The sequence below is a fragment of the Vulpes vulpes genome, chromosome 12 (assembly GCF_048418805.1).
Source record: "Vulpes vulpes isolate BD-2025 chromosome 12, VulVul3, whole genome shotgun sequence".
NCBI lineage: Eukaryota > Metazoa > Chordata > Mammalia > Carnivora > Canidae > Vulpes > Vulpes vulpes.
In genome coordinates, this window is record NC_132791.1 from 82,231,040 (window position 1) to 82,237,134 (window position 6,095).

Consider the following 6,095-nt stretch of genomic DNA (forward strand, 5'->3'; position numbering starts at 1 on the left):
GCGGCCGGCAGCTGAAAAATGGCTCCAGGAAGCTGCTGCTGACAATGAATGAAGGGATACGGTTTACGCGCCAAGGTCCTCCCGCGAAACTCAGATTTCCCGCCGGCTTTTCAAACCATATTTGCATATCCCCGCCCCTCAGCCCGCCGAGGACCGTTCCCGCAGCCCATTGGGCCTCTGGCTCCCGACTTAAGGCCCAATCGCGGCGCGGGGCCGCGGCCTGCTGGTCTCCATTGGCTACCGTGCATCACGGTTACCGGGGCGACAGGGGCTCCATTTGCATAGGCCTCCTCGATTGGCTGGGCGAGAGCAGGGTTTTTTTTTTGGGAGGGGGGAGGCGGGGCAAAGCCCTTCCTTCTCTCCCACGGAAAACCACGCCTCGTCCAGGCCCCGCCCGGTCCCCGCCCGCGCGCGGGGCGGGCGCTGCTGACCTGGGCAGGCGCTCCGCGCCCCGCAGACTCAGTGCGCATCCAGTCCCGAGCGCAAGTTTCGCTTTTAGAAATTGTCAAGGTGACCAAGGGGACACTTGCGGGAACTCTCTTTCCTTTGGCCAGTCAGTGTGATAGATGCACACCAGCTGGAGATTCTGCCAGATAATGTTGCAAAGGCAAGTTGGACCATGCGGACCACGCCTGGCAGGTGGGACTGAGCCCTTTAAATCGTGGGGTTTCTCTTTTCCTGAAATCCAACCAATGCGGCGGCGAGAGCTGATCCCGAGGCCCAGGCTGATAGACAGAAGCATGTGGGCAGGCGGGATCGTGGGGGCAGAAGGTTCGCCTGTCGTGATTGCGGGCACCACTTTAGTTAGCGTTCCAGATCATTCCTGGCAGCTTCATTATTAGCCAGGATTGCGTTTAGGTCAAAAATTAACTCTGGAACGTTTGGAGCGAAAGCTTACCGCGAGCATTGGTTTGAGTCCAGCCGACAAGCCACCCCACCCCACAACCCCACTCCCCCCACGCCCGTCCCGCCCCGCCCACCACTGGCCCAGAAGCACCCAGGGCAGTTAATTAGGGCTCATCTAGGACTGATCTGCGGGTTTCTAATCCGCCAGGCAGTAATCCCAAGAAGTACACGCTTCCCACGATGACGTCTTGCTCCCCGCAAGCGCCGTACGCCCAGGCATCAGCGCTTTGCAATTTCGGTTTCCTACCAAGTTGTCGGACTTGAAAGCAAACGCAAGGATCCAGATCCATTCCAAAACCCTTTAAACGACTTTTTTTTTTTTTAAAGTAAACTGGAAACTGTCACCAGAAGTCTGTTAAATGATTGTGAAATTGACTTTTGTATTTTTTTTTTTTAAAGATTGTATTTATTCATGAGAGACACAGAGAGAGAGGGAGAGAGGGAGAGGCAGAGACACAGGCAGAAGGAGAGGCAGGCTCCCTATGGGGAGCTCATGGGGGATTCTATCCCAGGACCCGGGGATCACGACCTGAGCCAAAGCAGATGCTCAACCACTGAGCCACCCAGGTGCCCCCTTGACTTCTGTACTGGTGCAGCTGTTCATGGGTCTTAAAAGTGAAGATTGCTTCTGTGAGCCTGAACAGAAAAAGGAAAAAGCAGGAACGTGGGGAAAGGTATACATGTCAGGTGTCATTCGCAATTCCAGTCACCGAGAATTGTACACACTAGCTGCCAAGCTGGTGTTCACGGGGTGATGAGGGTTGCGATTCTTCTTGCCCTTATGCAGAAGGTTATTACTGTTGTTATTGATAATAATAATTTCCCCAAACTCACATAGTCAGTATTATGAAAGGCCTGACCAGTATTATGAAAGGCCTGAGGCTCAGATTCGTTAATGCTTCAGCCCTGTTACCTAGTCTGAAACAGGATGAGATAAAAGTCCTGTTAAACCTTGCGCCAGGCTCGGGAAAGTTTTGGTCTTGCATGCAAGGTGGTTGAGGACACATGGCCTAGTACCCACACATTTATTGGCGCTCTACCATAAATCTGACACTATCTTTAGGGCAGATTAGGTGATACTCAAAGGGCATCAATTCTTGTTGGACTAGAGGCATAATGTATCAGCAGTTTCCTTGATCTTGTTCTATCGATGCTGTTTTCCACCCTGGGCGCTACTGAGAAACCTAGTACTTTAACTATTTGGTCATCACCACCTATAGAACTTCATTGACAGCATGCTTGTGATGGTGGTAGTGAGGATTGTGGGGCGGCGGGAGGGGGGGGGGGGAGAGGTGACAGACCTGCATTATTAAGATTAGAGACAAACCCAGGATTTGAAACTGTGTACAAAAATCCCCGCTAGAGCTCCCCACAAGTGATTACATTAAGATAAATATGACAGTCACAAAGGAGCAAGTGTTCACAATCCAGATCCCCACCTGTGAATCTGGTTTAGAAAGCTTTGAACTACTTATTCTCCTTTAGCCACGTTATATTTTTAACATAGGGTACCTGGTAGAAAACAAATGTTTTGACATGTGCAGTGACATAAAATAAGATGCTAAAATTTGAGGTAGGCTATTGATTGATTTGTGGAGAGGCAGCATGTTTCAGGAGAAGGATAATGGGCTTTGGAGCCACTCACTAGTTATATAACTTTAATCTTTAAAAGCCCGTTTTCTCCTATGTCCAGTGGGAACTCCTATTGCAGTGCCCATATTACAAGGTCATGATGAGAAGAGGCAATAATAAATGTAAAGTGCCAGGCAAATAGCATAGCAGGTGCTCAATAAGTGGTAGCTGTTTATGATTCTATTTATTTGCGTGATTGCACTTTGTAGCTCTGTGTAGTCCAATCTGACTCGCAGCCTCAAATCTTCCTATTACCCCTGGATGTCCACTTGCTGTGGCAGCTTAGCTTTGTCCCAGTGTAGGAGCACAGTCATGACCTGGTTAGTAGGGATTATAGAGTCCTGACTCAGAAATTCAGGGTAATAAAATAAAGTCAGCTCTGCTCCTCATCCCACTCCCACCTCATCTGTTTGTGGCTTCTGGCAGGTTCCTAAGTCTGAGCCTCCCTGACCTTTCCTTGAAGGTTAGACTGATCTAACACTAGACTGGCACTGCCCTTGCCAATCACCACCCCCGTTCAAATCTTGCTTTGACAGCGGCCCAGGCAACTAGTTGTTAAAATTGGCCTGTGTAATTGGTTGAATGGTGGCCCCTCAAAAACATGTCTTCATCCTTATCCCTAGAAACCTATATTGTGAACTTATTTGGAAAAAGGATCTTTCCAGATGTAATTAAGTTGAGAATCTCAAGATCATTCTAGAGTTACCTGGGCGAGCCTTAAATTCTAAGGACGATTATCCTTATAGAAGACACACAAAGGAAGGACACAGAGGAGGAGAGGCTTTGTGAGGATGGAGGCAGAGGTTGGAATGAGCAGCGGAAAGTCAAGAAATGCCAACAGCCACCAGAAGCCATAAGAGACAAGGAGTAGAATCTTCCATAGGCTTTACTCTGGAGGAAACAGAGCACTGCCAACACCTAGGTTTAGGACTTCTGGCCTCTACCCTGTGATAGAATAAATTTCTGTTGTTTTGAGCTACCCAGTTTGTGGCAATTTATTATGGCAGCCCTGGGGAATGAATTTGGTCTGCTAGCCTGCCTACCCGAATCTCACACCTCTTAACCGCTACTCACCATGTCTTGTACTGCTGCCAAGATACTATTCCTTGCCGGACACCAGTGACACTAATTGTCAGCCTGTGCCAGAGCCCCTGTGGAGGACTTTTCAAAGTATGACTTGTTGCAGACTTGCCTAAGAAGTTCGTAAAAATGCAGATTCCTGAGCTCTCCCCAAACCATTTAATGAGTCGGAATCCTTTGAGGCAGGGCCCAAGAATCTTATATAACAAGTCCCTCCAGGTAATTTCTTCCAGCACTAGATATTGAGAGCTGGAGTCAGCTGTGTGACTTTGGATTTCTTCCCATTACTTTCTATTCTAGCTACAGCTGGAGTTTGCCACTCCTGTGCCTAAATGCCTTGATTCTCTTGTTTCTCATCCTCTTGCCTCTTCTCATCCTGCCAGTTAACATAACAAGCTCTGAATTCCTATTCACTCACGTACACACACACTCACACACACATATGTAATACATATATATGAAGCTGGATGTTATAATCTTCTCTAAAAGTCTTCGTTTTCAATTTCAAAATACAATTTTGCCAACACCCATAAGATCGATATATAAGTGATTCCCAAGAAACGATACTGCTCAACAGTTTTGTGGCAATTCAATATTAAATCATCAGACCAAAAAAAAAAAAAAAAATCATAGGTTCGGGAAGCTGAAGAAACTGCTCGTAAGCCCAGAAAATCTTTGAAACAGCTAACGTTTAAATTGTGCCTCTAATTTCATTTCAGTCAAATCTGGTTGCCACATTGGACTTTGAGTACATAGCTTTAAAGTTTTAGGGCCTGGAGAAGACTCATCTAAGAGTTTAAGGCGCTTGTAGTGCAATTCAGTTAGTTGCCCATAGAGAAGTAACATTCTCTGTTTTATCTTTCTGGTTAGGAAGATCATGTCCTTAAGCCATTACCACATCACACACTACTAACAAAATTTCTAGATGCTCATTCTAGAAACTTGACCATTCTAGTTATTATAGATTATGGTTTAGATACCAGTATAGAGTTTCTTGCCTTCAGGTCTTTGTCCAGGAAGATACTGTTTGAATAGAGTTCTTGTGTATTTATTTATTTATTTATTTATTTATTTATTTATTTATTTATTTATTTTTTTATTTAAGATTTTATTTATTCATTTGAGAGACAGAGAGAGGGAGAGTGGGAAGGGGCAGAGGGAGAGGGAGAAAGAATCAGAAGCAGACTGCACTGAGTGTAGAGCCCGACTGCAGTCTCTGTCCCACAACCAGGAGGTCATAACCTGAGATCAGATGCTTAATGGACTGTGCCCCCCAGACGCCCCTAAAGCTCCTGCATTTTTAAATAAATCTGGGATGAACTTCTGGCATAGAGCATAGCTCTCAATCACATCTACCGAATCTGTATCTCTGATTAGAGTCCAGGAATGTGCCTTATTATAAACAGAGTAATTGTGATGCAGGCCGTCTGCAGAACACACTTTGAGAAACATCCACGGGCATCCATCCGTGATCTAGCAATCTCTGCCCTATCAATTGGCTTCTTAGGCAACTATGACATTGACTGGAAGTCCCTTTCTTGTATGCTCCATCCTGATCACAGCCCCCTGCCTCCCACCAAAAGTAACCATTAGCCTCATATTTTTAGTCTTCACTTCTCTGTATTTTTTAAAGTATCATGACCTAAATATGCATCTTTATAAACTATAGTTTCATCTTGCCCATTTAAAAAAATATTGATATGCCTTTCAAGTTTCTTTTAATCTATAGTTCCTGGTCTATCCTTTTATTTTCCTCACGATTTGTCTCGACGTGTATAGTAGGTTGAATGGTGGCTGCCCCTACAAGATATGCCCACTAAAGCTTTGATTTTGACTTTGACCCTATTTAGAAAAATGGTCTTTGCAGAATAATTAAGGTTAAGGACCTCAAGATGCAATGACCTTGGATTAGGATGAGTCCTAAATCTAATGTCAGTTATTTTTACAACAGAAGAGAAGAAAACGTAGAGGAGGTATGAGAGCAGAGGCGGAGAATGAAGTGTTGTGTCCACAAGCCAAGGCACACCAAGGATTGCCAGTTACCAGAAGCTGCGAGACAGACATGGAGCAGCTCCATGAAGGAAACAACCCTACTGCCATCTTGATTTCAGACTTCTGGCCTCCAGAACTGGGAGAGAATAAATTTCTGTTGTTTTAAGCTACCTTGTTTGTGGCCATTCGTTATAGCAGCTCCAGGAACTCATTCAAAGAATTTGGGGCATTGAACCTCATGGCCTAAATTTAGCAGAATGCACACTATGGTGCACTTGACCCTGTTGCTCTGTCTTCTGCATTTCCTGCAGATTTTGCAGCTGGACGCACAGTAGGGACCAGACTCAAGTTTGGTTCCTTTGGCAAATCTGAGGCATACAATGCCATTCTGTCCCTTGTCCTGTGATCTTGGCAATCATTCATGCTCCTTATTTTCTTTTTCCCCCAGTATTTGTTATGAATACTTTTCTGTATGTGAAATTTGT

The 6,095-nt window shown here is 45.4% G+C and overlaps 1 long non-coding RNA gene across 1 annotated transcript; it reads left to right on the forward strand.

The window, feature by feature from the left end:
• The first annotated feature begins 84 nt into the window (after positions 1-84).
• Positions 85-5,780, forward strand: LOC140594632 (uncharacterized). Its single transcript, XR_011995672.1, has 2 exons — positions 85-639; positions 5,570-5,780. It is a non-coding gene; the product is annotated as an uncharacterized lncRNA (long non-coding RNA).
• The last annotated feature ends 315 nt before the right edge of the window (positions 5,781-6,095 follow it).